The following is a 14,431-nucleotide window of genomic DNA, read 5'->3' on the forward strand; positions in this document are numbered from 1 at the left end:
TTTATGCTCTTATGTTAGGCCAAAAAGAGATGTCCTTTATCCCCTTTCCCTTCAGAGTGGGCATGAAATATCTGTCTTTTATCAATAACTTTGATACAAATAAGCTTTTCATAACTCTTCATTATTTCTCAGAAAATGCCTTGATTTTAAAGGAAAGTTTATAGCTGGTTTGTAGGCAGGTACTTCTCATAGCCTGTGATGACTTTCCTGATTATTTCAAACCTTTGTGAAGTGTCCTCTTGAAGGGAATGGAACAGAAATACATTTGTGACTAAGCATAACTACCATAACAGGATAAATTAAGATCATCAGCATTTACAGAGGGCGGGTGGAGAACTTGAAAAAGATAAGAGGTCAGAAAGCAGAAAAACACACAAAGGGCATATAAATACACAAAGAGCAGGTCTATGTTATTTCAGGAGAAGCATTATTACATCTCCAAATTAAGGGAGTTTTGACACACAGCAATAAGAATGGAGCCATACAATTTTATTTTCTTCATCTTTAGCAATAAAGTCACAATTAACACTGCACATTTGCCAAGTCACTCAAATTGGTTTGTCACACTGTATTTTCTCTGTGGTTTTTTTTTCTTTTCTTTGTAGTTATGAATAACAACACCAGATTCTCTCCTGTGTGTCCCTGGAATACCTGAACATTTTCTTAAGGTCAGTAGATAATTTACAATAATCTCGGGAGGAATCAGGTAATTTCTTCTTCCGGAAAGATCATTGTGAGGGGCCAAGAAACATCTATGAGGTACTCCATGGTTTTCTGTTATTTAGCTTCTGTCAAGGAGGGTGGTTGGGCTGCACGTTAAACTGTGAACACCAAAGCATTCAGTACTGTTTGTATTTTCCTCCTTCTCCTTTCTTGACTGTGCCATGATTTGTTTCCACAAAATTTCTCTTCTGTGTGCCCTGAAGCAAAAGCAGGCAGAACTCGGCCTCTTCTCCAGTGCTGGCAGAAGTTACCCATTGTCATCACTGGTCTGTGAGAGTTTGCACAAGAAACAGGGACAGGAGAGCAAATCCCAGATTTTCTGTTCTGCAGCAATCCCCCAACAGGACAGATGCAGGCTCCTGGCTGACATGGAAATGTCTGTCTGTACATTGTGCGGTATTTTCTGGGCTGGGTAAGACACTGGTCAGCCTGGCACCTGCAAGGACCTGCCAGGCCCTGGACCTTGCCTCTGACAGCAGTCACGGGTGGCACATGGGGGAGGACCCTGACCTCTTGCCTGGGGTGCTCCTACTCTTGTTGCCTCAGCTGCAGACTCTGGATTTTTTGTGTCAGCCATAAGAGCCCTGCAGCAAGAGTGTTCACATCCTTTCAGCAGAGACCAGTTACTCCAGTTACAGTTTGGAAACAGGTCTGAGAAAACTTCATTTTCCCCTGAGGCTTGCTTTTCCTTGTATGCATCTCAGGTCTAGTTCCAGAGGAAAGGAAACCATAACCTAAGTCTCGTGCAGCTATTTGAGCAGAAAAGGAATTCTGGATGTCCTCAGCTTATGGACAGTGGGATGGGGAAAGCTCAGGTGTGAGACAGCTGATGGACCATGGGCAACATGGGTGCTGCTGAGGGAGGTCAAAGTGTGGAATGGGATATTCCAAGGACAATGTGAAGAGCACCACAGAGGCTATGGGAACACCAAGAGCTCTTTAGTAAATGGCCATGCTCAAGGTAAAATTAGACCATGTACATAATGAAAGGAATTTGAGGTACACTGCATGGAATTTGATCCAACGTGTTTTCTGCCTATATAGTGTCTAGTTTTCCTTCTCCTCCTCTAAACAATGGCTCCTCATCTTCAAAAAACGAGATGATTGATTTTTAAAGCTAACATGCATCTAACAACAATTTGCTAGTGATGAAAAGAGAAAAAATGACAACAAAATACTAGCATGTTTTAGTAAATAGAATTATGCTGTATCAAGCAATAACATTTAAAAAACAATTAATTACAGGTAAAGTGTGGGACATGTTAAAACAACCTTAAATCTTAAAACAACCAAAGAAACAAGACTGATATTTAGAGCACATCTTGTGCCCACATCAGTGCCAGTGTAGGCAAAGTTCTTGTTTTTCAAGGACAGCCTGTTGCATGTGACATACAAGTATCTCTTAGATGAGCACACAAAAGCTCTGGCTCCAGCTTAGAGGCCCAGCTGCTCATTGTGGAGCAGATTTCTTCCCTGTGATGCTGGGGAATGGAGCAGAACTGCTCACTCAGACTCTGCTTGTTTCTTGGGTGAGCTGGGAGGTGGACGAGAGCAGCTCTTCCCTTGTGAAGGATTTTCTTGCTTTGTGCCCACATCCCTTCCTTCTGGAGGAGCAATCTGTTCCCTGGAGACACCCACTGCTTGTCCCTGTCAGGCTCCCTCAGTGAGCAGCCTCGCTTCCTCCACAGCCATCCAGCAATTCCCTAAGCCACTGGGTGAGGAGCTCTACTCCTCTAAGACACAGTAGTGTCTCAGTTTGTGTCAGTCTGCCAAGCACGGCCTGTCTGACCCTGAGCACACCCTCCTGCTCCTCCTGGGGTCTGGACTGCTTGGGCTTGGGGCCAGCTTAGGTGAGGGGTGCAGGTGTCCCATCTTGAATCAAGCCTTTGGGAAATTGCTGTGAGAAGCCTTGGTGGAGATGGAAGGGCTGCCCTTCTCTCTGGAGGAGCTTTTAGGCTGGGCACTCTCCTCATAATGGACAGCCACATTGCAGCCGTGCCTGTGGCCATGCCTGTGCTGCAGCTGGCCACCCAGCCGAGATGGACTCTGGTCCAGGAATGCAAGGAGCACAGGCAGCTTGTTCACAAAGCCTCTCCGGCACTGGGAACAAAGCACCGCACGCTTGAGCAGCCAGAGCGAAAGGAGGAGCACAAGGCAAAGGGAGCCGAGAGCAGAAGGGCGAGGGAATGCACAGGGAAGCACCAGGACATCTTGCTTCATGCTCCCCCCATCCTCCTTATGGACACTAGTGGATAACTCAGAGGCACCTCCTCTCCTCTCCTCTCCTCTCCTCTCCTCTCCTCTCCTCTCCTCTCCTCTCCTCTCCTCTCCTCTCCTCTCCTCTCCTCTCCTCTCCTCTCCTCTCCTCTCCTCTCCTCTCCTCTCCTCTCCTCTCCTCTCCTCTCCTCTCCTCTCCTCTCCTCTCCTCTCCTCTCCTCTCCTCTCCTCTCCTATTGACTCATTTGAAATGTTTTTAATGATGTCACTTGCATTCAATACTCAATTTCATATAGCAAAAGAAAACATAAAAATGGGGCTGCATAAACCTCACCACAACCACACATGGTGGAAACAATCTCTGAAGAACCCCCTATGTTGTCCAGCTCTCCCTGGAGCTTCTGACCCAAGAACCACAGGTCAGTACCAGAACATCCCATATCTCCTTGCTGTCATACTGGCCTCATGGATGAGGGACACAAAGCGTGCCCTCAGTCCCTGGGGGTCACTGCAGGTGTCCTATAGCAAAAAAGGGCAACCCCGACGGGGGAGAAATGATGATGTCTGGCTCCAGATCAGAAGGCTGAAGGATCTGCTTTATTAAAACTATACTATATTACATTAATATACTATTTAAAGAGACTATCCTATTCTACATACTTACTTCTTACTTACCTATCTAGCTAACTCAAACTCATGACTCTCTGCTGAGAGCCCGAGCCACAGCTTCATCCCATTGGTCACTGACCCCAAACAACCTTCACCAGAATCCAACCCAGCAATCACTGCAGGTAAACAATCTCCACACCACATTCCACATGGGGAAAACAAGGGAGCAGAGATAAAGATTGTTTTCTCTTCTTCTCTCTGTGCTTCTCCTGAGAGACAGAATTATGTCTCTCTGTCCAGAGAATGTGAATGCCACAACGTCCCAGTGACACTTTTGTGGAATGTCCCCTGTGGACGAGGAGAACTCGGCAAGTCTCTTACTCATCACTTTGGCGCCTGAGAACCTACAGGCTTTAGAAAATTAAGTCTCTCTGACTCTCCTCTTTTTCCATTTCAGTGTTTTCCTTCCACCTTGCATTTTAGAGTCCTCTCCATGCCCAGCCCAGCCTGCAGACCTGCACAGGATCTTTTATCCCTCAGACCACCTTTAGGGAGGTTGTCATGTGGCAATTCCATGATGTACATAAGTAAAGGACTGCACAAGTCACACAAAAACCAGACTGTAGACTGCCTTTTCCTGGGTTCTGGTGACTTCACAAGCACAGCAAGGGCTCTATGATCCCTATGAATTACTGACATGGTATTTTTCTGTGCAGGAGCAGGACAATAAAGACACAGGGTGGGTGCACCATGGAAGGACTACCATAAGGAAAGACTTCCCCCCTTCCATGCAGGAGTAAAAGAACCAGGCACACCTTTCTGGGATGTGTTTTGATGCAGGATTTGGCATTTAGTGCCTGGATAGCATTACTGACCTTCAGAGCTTTGCTGCAGTTGGTAAAGTAGTATCAAATAAAATACAAGGTTCTACATTTGCTTTCTCCTGAAGATTTTTCTGTAAAATTGGGTCAACTTCTAAGTAAAGCAGGAGATCATTTTAGTCTGTCAGCACTGCAAAACTAGCCTGGTATTTGAAAATTACTTGTATGCTTGAAAATGATGTGGAGTCTGGATTTGGCAGGCAGTATTGTTTAAGATCTAATGGTATATAATTCAAAACCTGAACCTTTCTGCTTTGCTGAGATTACCATTATTTTAGCAAATGTTTGTTTTGGTGGGGTCTTGGGGGTGATATGAGCAAATGAAAACTCCATAATGATACTTTTCCAATACTGAAAATAAAAAATAAGCTAACATCCCCCCAGTGTTTTAAGTAGTAGCATTCGCCACCTTTATAAAAGTTTTATTATAGACATGGAAACAGATCATAAAACTGCTCTGCCCAGATCTGCAGGGGAATCAAACAGATGGCAGATCCCACTGCAGCTTGGATGAAGATGTCATAGGTAGATAGGCAGAGAATAGTCAAGGTCAGTGATGAGGTGAAAACCATGCTCAGATTTTCTTCAGCTATGTAGCATGTACAGTCTTCTCATACGTTTAGAGGAAATGCACAAAACCCAGAAATTTTTTCACAATGAGGAGCAAATGCCCTTAGTGTAAGACAATATTACAACAGGGAAACAATGTGCTTGCTCAACAGTCATTTCCTAAATTAAAATTAAAACTATTTTTTCAAAATTTTTGTGTGTATGTGCTAGTATGTATTTTTAAAATTCAGTTGAATCTGAAGGTGATCATACACCAGATTGTAAATAATATTATTTGTGAATTTTGGCAACCAAAATGATTCTCAAATAATGGTTATTGTTATTCAATTTGTTCTGGGACCAACATACATGTAGAACTCTTAGCAGATGAGTTTTTTCCTCCATGCTTCTGTCTTTTATGCCCTCACAAATGTATGAATTGAGAAGTTATGGCTTTAAATGGAAAATTTCCTCCCTGATTTGTTGTGTTCTTTTAAAAACAAAAATCCCAAGCAATCTAGTTTGAGATATACATCAGGCTCAGCTACACAAATCTGGAGGCTGTATTTCTCCCTTGTTTATGTCGCTAGTCTGGTTTTAGTTAATTTTCATTTCCAGATGTCTCTTGTGCATGCTGGGTTGTTTTTTTTTTTTGTGGTTAACAGGATATAAATTACCTTGATAGGACAGAGCTGTTTGCTCTGTTTTACTTGTTTAATTTCTGGATACGTTTTACTGAGCCTGATCCCTCATCATCACAAAATAGATTTTACTGGCTTAGAACATAGATCTTACTACAGTTATTTACTGGCATGAAATATGCACAACTCAGAGAATCACACTTGCAGTCTGAGTGCTTGTTTTTCTGTCATTAAAAGGGCACAAAGACCTGCTCTGGCAAGGGCTGGGTTCAGCTCTCAGAGCACTGAGGAGCACAAGGACTCCAGTCAGCCTGGCTGAAAGAACAAAGCTGTGGGCTACTGCTATGGAGGCTGACTCCTACTTGCTAGGTTGGGATATCACCTAAGGTGGCTTCATGTTTAGTATCTGCCTTCTGTGAGAGGCAAAGATTTTGGTTTTACTCATTTCCAGTGAAAGAGGTGCTGTAGAGCAGCAGCTTTAGACCTGCAGTGAGGTCTCTGCCAAGCAAATCACTCCTGCACTGCATCAGCTTCTGCTGAATCACTTCTTGTCCTGAGGTTTCCCTCTGAAGGAGTAAAGGACAGTGCCAGTGTCCAGGTAGCTCCTCCAGCTTTTTCCCTGCAGGAGGGTCTGAAGAGGGGTGTTTGGGGTGCAGTGGTGTCTCTTGTGCCTTAGTGGACTTGAGCTGATCCCCAAAACATTTCTTCAGGTACAGGAGTATCAGGTGTGTGGGTATTGCTGGGTTACATAAGGCACTGCAGCAATCAAACACTTCCTACTGCTTTCCCAAAGAGCTGCTGCAGGGACACTCACACCTTGCACACAGGGATCACAGGGCACCTTGTGCTTTCTGCTGGAGCCTTTGAGAACTTAAAGAGGTGACATCCAGCAATCTTAGAAAAAGCCTGAGAACTGGTCCTCCAAGAAGAAAATCCGAGTGGCAGGGAGATCCCCAGGATCCCCAGGCTTGTCCTGTGCTGCCATTTCCCTATTGGTAGCACGGGGGTAACTGATGTTGAACTCCATCAAAGAGAATAGAAATGCTTCTAAAATTTTCCAAAGCTTAAAAAATACACATGGTCATTACTACTGCTTCTCTAACCACAAAAAAGGGCCCTGATTTAGGGGCCTGCTGTCTGTAGTTACCATCTCCAGACAGTTCTTGGTGGGACAAATTAACTCACTGCAACATTTGCTTAATTTAGGGACCAGATGCAAGTGCTTTTAGGGCACCTTCCTTCTGCTGACCAGCTCACATGAACACAGGTGGAGAAGAGCAGTCCCAGAGCACATACCAACAACCAGCAGCACAGATGCACACACCAACTGTTGTCACTGAGGTTACATACTAATGGTTATTCAGACTTGCACTGACAAACACACTATTTTTGGCTTTGTGCTAGTCAGGCGAGGTCCTGAGCTCCTGCTGATCAAGGATCACGAAGGAGATGATGCAGCAAATGAGATTTGTATGCTGAAAGTCACTCGTGCTTTGAGAGCCTGCCAAAAATAATGTTTCAGAGGGCATGTATAGCACTGCCAAAATCAAGCTGATGAATGGCTGTATCATTGAATTTGGATGCAGAATGAGGGTCAAGTTCAGAAAAGTGTAGCAATAGGCCATTCATGCAATCTAAGCAGCATGGGATCAGGGCATTTTGTAATCAACACTTGTTAAAGCCCTGTTTTATTCCAAAGTGCAGTAGAAAGAGGGCAGAGAGAAATTAAGTCTGGAAGGTAGATTAAAAGGGAATTTTAGGGCTGTACGGTGCCAGACTTATCTGATTCTTTGGGAGTTTCCTCTAATTAGGCACAATAAAACAAGAACAGGAAATGCTGATAGTCTCTTCAGAAACCTCTACACATCCAGGAGTGTATTCTGCAACACTGGTGTTCAGTCTTTTCTTCCAGTGGAATTGTTCATGGCTAATATTAATTCAACACACAGGAATAAGAAGTCTATAGATTAAATGCTGCATGCTATTTTGCCTGAAGATGTGAGGATTTTGAATTTAAAAATGAGGCTTAGCTCTGAAAGCTCTGAAAGCTCTGAAAGCCTCACATTTCATTTTTTATTGAGGAATTTTATCTGCCTGGGTAACATGCAAGTTGTGCAGCAAGAAGTGCATCACTTTTTCCTATCTAGAGAAAGGTGGTGAAGAAAAGCACAGATCAGGCACAGAGAGTGTCAGGTCTTGACTGAATACCGTCCCCTCTTAGCTTTTGTTTTTTAATTCTGTTTACATTATTCTCTTTAACCAGTAGGTGCTTTCCCACTGATTTTGCTTGAAAGACCTTTTTTTTTCTGACAAGTTACTTCGGACTGAAGCCAGTTTTAACCAGTTTTATAGTCAAGGAGCTTGTGACCAAGAAGAATATAATGTTCAGCTCCACCATGACAACTGCTGTGAAGGAAACTGAGGGCTAACATCAGAGACAATGCTGCCTAAAATAACCACCAACCACAGTCCTGCTAATTGCTATTATCTTATGAAAAGTGCAGTATCATTTCTAGCACACTCAAACAGCAGGACATGGAGGTGTGTTGGGACTGTCACAAACAATTCAATTAAAATAACTGGAGGTGTGGTAATTGTTGCTATAACCTTCTGTGGTTTTTGTGACCTCAGTGGTATCTTATACCTCAGTCATGAACTCCCAGAGTGACGACAAGCCACTTCCAATGCAGAGAAAAAGGCTCAGTCCATGGTGTGGAATTATATCCAGATGGGAACATAACAGGAAGATGACTAAGAAAACCACTTAATGTAAATTAGTTGTTTGTGCCCAGAAATCTCATGTGAGAGAGCTCTTGGTGCACATGGCTCAATGGAAGACAGATAACAATAAGAGAATAACAAACATGTAATTAAATAGAGTTTACACCTGAGGCTATCTATAAAAAAAAAATTCATCTGCTTAGTGTTGCCATAATACCTAGTGATGGACAAATCCACCCCATTGTATCTGGACATGATGGTTTCATAGGTATTTGTCAGTTCTACATCTGTGCTTAGGTTACTAAATGACTCGTATGAGGCAAATTAAATCTCATGGCAGAATATTACATTAGAAACATTAGCTAAGCCTTATAGACCCGAATAATTGCAGAGCTATTCCAAGTCACAAGTGATGATTTATACCTATCTTTTTATTAATTTATTGCCTGCCCCTAAATTGGAGAGTTGCTCTTCAGGAAAAATATCTCAGTTAAAACAAGAATTGAACTCCAGAAGACAGAGACTTTGATTCAGGATAGCAAAGAGGATAATAAGGATTGAAGAGTTGCAAGTGATGAATTACTTTGCAGTTTGAATTCAGCTCCAGCAGAAATCTTGCCAAGATACCCAATTCTCTTCCCACACTTATCTCTGGACAGCAGGGCTGGTAGCTGTCCATTTCATCCAGACAGGAGTCAGGCTTTGAACCATACTAAATAGTTATCAGTGTCTAACTAGTTATCAGTGTCTCCCTCTCCCAACCAAACAACTCCATCTCAGTGATCTTTAAGGTCAAAGCTAGAGTGGAGTAGTGCACATAAAGAGTTTTAATTAGCTGCACCCTCCCAGCTCCTGCTCAGGCATCTCATCCTGTGCTCCTGTTCAGGACCACAAGCACCTCGATTCTGGTCAAGGACTTCACCACTTCTCAAGGATTCCTTCTCTTCCTCACCACCACCAGGCATCCATCACGTGGGTCTGGACTGAAAGTTTGCCTGCTTTGTTCCCTGATCTCTCTGTGCTTCGTCACACTCTCCCAAGCACCCCCTGCCCACACAGTGAGGGTTAAACCATGTTGGTGGCAATTCCTGCAGTGTGAATTTGTCCATGTACAAGCACTGATGAACAGCTCCTCTCCACATTTCCATGTGAACAAACAGTGGCCTTTTAAATGTTTACTTGAACACAAATGGATTTAAGCCTGGCTGAGTAGGATCTCTGTCTGCTTAGACACAAATATTTGATGGGATCTTTCTCCATAATTTTCCCAGCTAATTTCCAGCTTTATACTTAACTGATTATCTAATTGATGACTCACTGTCAGTGGCCATGATCAAGAAACACTGATAGTCTCTAGAGGGAAGTTTATTTCATTCTCACAGACCACACTAAGGGTGATGTTGTTGCAAAGCCCAGAGGGTGAAGGTTGGCCTTCGCAGGAGGAAGGAAGAATAGGTGGCTATCTTTCATTAGACAAAGAAGACACATTTTTAAAGGTCAGATCTCTTATCAATTTCCTAGCTACAATCCAACCAGTGCTTTGAAATGCATTGCTGCTCTAGCTGTAAATAACAAAACCAAGATTTAGGCCAGTTTATGAAGCAGCAGTCAACACCATAGCTTTCATTGCATCTCCTCTTTTGAGACCCGTAAAAAGCAAATTTATTGCACGAGGTGTTACCTTACAACAGGTGTCAGATTCTCTTGGAATCCGAAATTGGAAGCGAACACCTTGGCAATGGTGAAAAGTGGTTTGTGTTTGGAGAGCAGCAAGTTAAATGCCTAGCTTACATCCGTTTTTCCTGCTTCAGCTGAGCAGCAGTGCTAAAAACAGCCCAAAACACCAACAGCTTGCCTGCTTTTGTGCATTCAGGTTGCCCTAATTTATATGGCTGTATGTGCATATATATGAGCAACTACTGTGGGTGAATAGGGAGAAGAACTCCACCTAGAAACACTGGAGAGTGTTTTTGGGCTGGTACTGGCTTAGAGGGACATTGGCAAAGGTTGGTCAATGCAGTTGCAAAATACGTGGCTCATACATCAGAAAACAGAACTGTGGTGCATTTGGAGGAGCCAGCTGTGCTTTATGAATAGGGGAGTGGGTTGTGCTGCTAGACAGAGTGAAGCTGTAAATGTTGTATATGGATAATGTGGAAGAAGAGCTACATGGATAGACTTGCCTTTGCCATGTTAGGCAGGCTTGTCTTTGGAATGGTCTAACCTAACCAGCTCAGTGGCCTTTTTCATGTAATTTATCAAACTGAATAATAGAGCAAACATAAATTGAAAGCAAGCATGCTACTTGGCTTATTTACAAAGCTAATAGAAATGCAAAAAATACAGTAATCAAATGATGTTCTCAAGTAAAAATGAATCAATAGATTAATAGCTTCAAAGTGCTTCCATACCAAATTAACACAATAAGCAATCAAATCAAATGATGAGGCTGTCACTTTCACTCTCAGTCCTTGTCACTAATGAAGTTATGCTAAGAGAATCAGAAGAAGAGTTGTTTTCAGACCACAAGTGTCTGGCATCCAACACAAAACAATCCTTTCACTTGTCTGGGGAGCAGCACAGGTCATACCACCTCTTTGGTCTGGACTTCAACCCTTACCAAGCAAGAATGAGAGAGGTGAGCAATATTCCTCTTTCAGCATAAGTAGTGCTCAGCTGTCCAGGAGTATACAGTGATTATTGCCATAACATTTTTTAAAGCCCTGTGGCTGTTTCAGGGAGATCGGTGTCATTACCAGTTCCCCTGTCCTTGTACACAGTTTGTGGGATAGTAGGTCCACCCTCTAGCACAGGTGGGATTGCTAAATACTGCATGATGGCAGCTTCAGAAACAACTTTTGTCCTCAGCAGAACTTCCTGGCTAACTCAGCGGCAGGCTGACATAATTTATTTTTATGAAGCTGTGAAAGGTGTTTCTCCTTGAGCTGTACACAAACATTCATTTGTAACTGGGGGAGGAAGGTGGCATGTGGAAGAGAGAAAATACATGGACTAAAGTCAACCTGGAAGTGGAGCAATTCAGTGAGGAACCTGCAGCTGTATCTAGGAGCTGAGCAAGTGCACTCTGGCCTGTGTTAGACCATCCCCAGGAGCCAGAAAAGTGCCCACTGGCCCAGGCTGGATCGTGCTGAATTCCTGGACTAGAATTGCTCAGATGCCACTTGATTCACTGCTGCTGACACACAGATTAACAGGAGGCAATATGGAAAAACAGAGAGAACTGGAGAGCATATCGCTCAACAATCCCCAGGCAAATGTGCTCTAGGAGAGGCTGCGTTTTCTGATGACCACGGTATTCCTTTCCTGAAACAAAACTGAACCCCAGCAAGTGCTGGGGACAAGAAGGGCTGGATTTATCCTCCATAGGGCGATGCTGAGAAAATGTTTCTGGATGTTTCTGTCACTAAAATATCTCACTAGGAGAGTACAAAGGCAGATACTACTGAGTTTATCAAAAGAAAGAGCTTTCAACCCATCAGGGAGCAACAATGTGCTGTCCAAGGAATATGAAGATAAGCTACTCTAATTTCATGCTGTGTTATTTTATTCCATAAGACAAACTATTACTTGCTTTCATAAATTTATAACGATGGCCATACAAATTATGGTTTGATGTCACAGTCTGTCTATTGGCTTAGCTAGCAGGGGAGAGGAAAAGGTAATTGCAAAATGTACAATGACAATAAAACAGTAAAGCTAGGTGGTTATGTTAGCCATTATTTCTGATGTGTGAATGTTTCCACTACAGCTAATTTTCGAGAGGAAATTGGAAATTTCTTTTAAAGAAAAATCTTTCCTGGAATCCTAATAAGGGTCAGAGGAAATGGATAGTAAAGCCTCTCATGGCAAGCTGGGTGAGCAGCATGAACAAGCAGTAGCAATGAAGTTTGCTGGGATGTCACTTGTTGCTTCCTGACAGCTTCAAGGAGAGGATGTGAGTCAAGGATCGACCAGAGCAGGCATCAGCCTGGTGGTCCTTGCTGGAGTGTTGCAGTCTTTAGATATGCAGTAAACAAACAATGCAAGAAATCAGTTCAACAACTCCTCTGAGCAGAATAACACCAGCAACAAGAAGAAATTTCTAGCAGATAGTGAGAGGAAAGCCCCCACATCAGATGTGTGTGGGTGGTTAGCAGGAGTGCAGTGACCTGCTTCTTTTGGGTATTGTTCTAAAATGTTGGGAAGTCACTGAGGACAACTTCTCTGGGACAATGGCATTGACTTTAGTAACTCTTTAAAGTGAAGATGAGCCAACAGAAGGTGGTTTGTGGTACAAAATAAAATGTTCTAGGGTGTTCTTACTATTGAAGTAGGTGCTTGTTTAACATGGCTGGGAATACTGTTATTAAAATAAATATTTGTTGCTAAGATACCCTATTACTTCAATAGCCTTGAAATCTAGTTTGCGTCGTTAGACTGGAGGTGCAGATATTTTATAAATATGTCATTGCAGGGATTGCAGGCAGACCTGGGAGGCAGGGAGAGAGCTCCTCAAATACTAATAAGAAATAAAACAGCTGCTAGCAGCAGCTCTGACCTTCAGGGCAAAGCTATCCTTGGAAAGCAAGCAGCTTGCTGAGTGGGAGGAAGAGCAAGAAGGAAAACAGTGGTAAGAGAGAAGGGAGAAAAGGAGCAGGATGAGCCACAAGGGAAGGCAGCAAACTGCCTGATAAATGCCACCTCTTTAGGCTTTGTTCACATCAGCCCTGAGGAGGAGTTGCAGAGGCAGAACCTGGAAACAGAGGGGTGGTCTTCTGGCAGCCAGAATTCCTCACCCTTACTACAGGACACTGAGTCTGCCCTGGGCTAGTCCCATGAGCTGGGACTCAGTCAATGGCTGGAGCACCATGGGTGTACTTCTACACTGGGACTTCCAGAGTGGGCATGGTCCAAGCATAAACGAGCACCCAGATATCAGGTTCTTCATCCAGAGCCTGGCTGGGCACTGGCACAGGCTCCCCAGGGAGTGGTCAAAGCTCCGAGCCTGACAGAGCTCAGGAAGTGTTTGGACAGCGCTGTCAGGCACATGGTGGGATTCTTGGAACTGTCCTGTGTGGGGTCAGGAGCTGGATTTTGATGATCCTTGTGGGTCCTTTCCAACTCAAAATATTCTAAGATTCTATGATCTAATTTAGGTCAGCAGCAGCCTGCTTCTCAGGTCTCTAGCCCATGGTATAAAAACATTTATTCCAGCCTTCCTAAAGAAAATTCTCTCTACCATTTAGAGAGGGCAGAAGGCATCCCTAGAAGCTTCTAGATATTAATTCAGCATCTTTGATTGAGCATCTCCCTTTCTCTCCATTGAAAATTTAAGAAATGAGTAGGAAATGCTGGATGACTCATTCCACCAGAGGTACTGCTTTTCTGAGGAGAATCAGCAGCTTTTTAAAGAAAAGGCAGTGGCATCATCTTTTGAGCTCATCTTTTTCTTCATCTTCCATCTCACCATATAATAAGTCCAGGGGGTGGAAAATGTGCCTTGAATGAAAACAGCTTTGGCTCTGTGCTTTCCTCAGCCCAATAAGATCTGGTTTTGTCTGATATGAGAGCATGCCAACCTCAGCATGGAGGGGAGCCAGGGAGGGAGAGGAATCCTCTGTCCCTCCTGTTGGCAGGGGATCTCTCTGCAATCCTTAAAGGGGTCTAGCTCCCAAAGCTCATGGGACTCAGCAGGAAAGTTAGCAAGAGGGAGTCTGAGTCTCATCTGGGAAGCAGCAGGAGGCTCTGTTCCCTGCAATATGTCAGTAATAACAAAAGTAGTCACGGAGCAGGACTCAGGCTGTTTTGGGACAAGGCACTGACTGCCCTTAACAGAAGCAATTTTGCTCTTGCCCCTTCTGCTTCTGGCTCCATCACTCTCACCTTCCAACCAGAGATTGGTCAGGGTAATCAGGTGTCTATCAGAACAGGTCCCAGGGTTGTACTGCTCCTGCTCACACAGGTGAGCACCAGAAAAGCCCCAGGTCTGCAGATCCCTTTAACAGCAAGCACAGGAAAGCTTGAAAAAACATCACCCCTCCCTTGCTAGAGACTGACTGAAAAGGGATAGCACCAGGGCTGAGTCCTGGT

The sequence above is a fragment of the Anomalospiza imberbis genome, chromosome 2 (assembly GCF_031753505.1).
Source record: "Anomalospiza imberbis isolate Cuckoo-Finch-1a 21T00152 chromosome 2, ASM3175350v1, whole genome shotgun sequence".
Taxonomy (NCBI): domain Eukaryota; kingdom Metazoa; phylum Chordata; class Aves; order Passeriformes; family Viduidae; genus Anomalospiza; species Anomalospiza imberbis.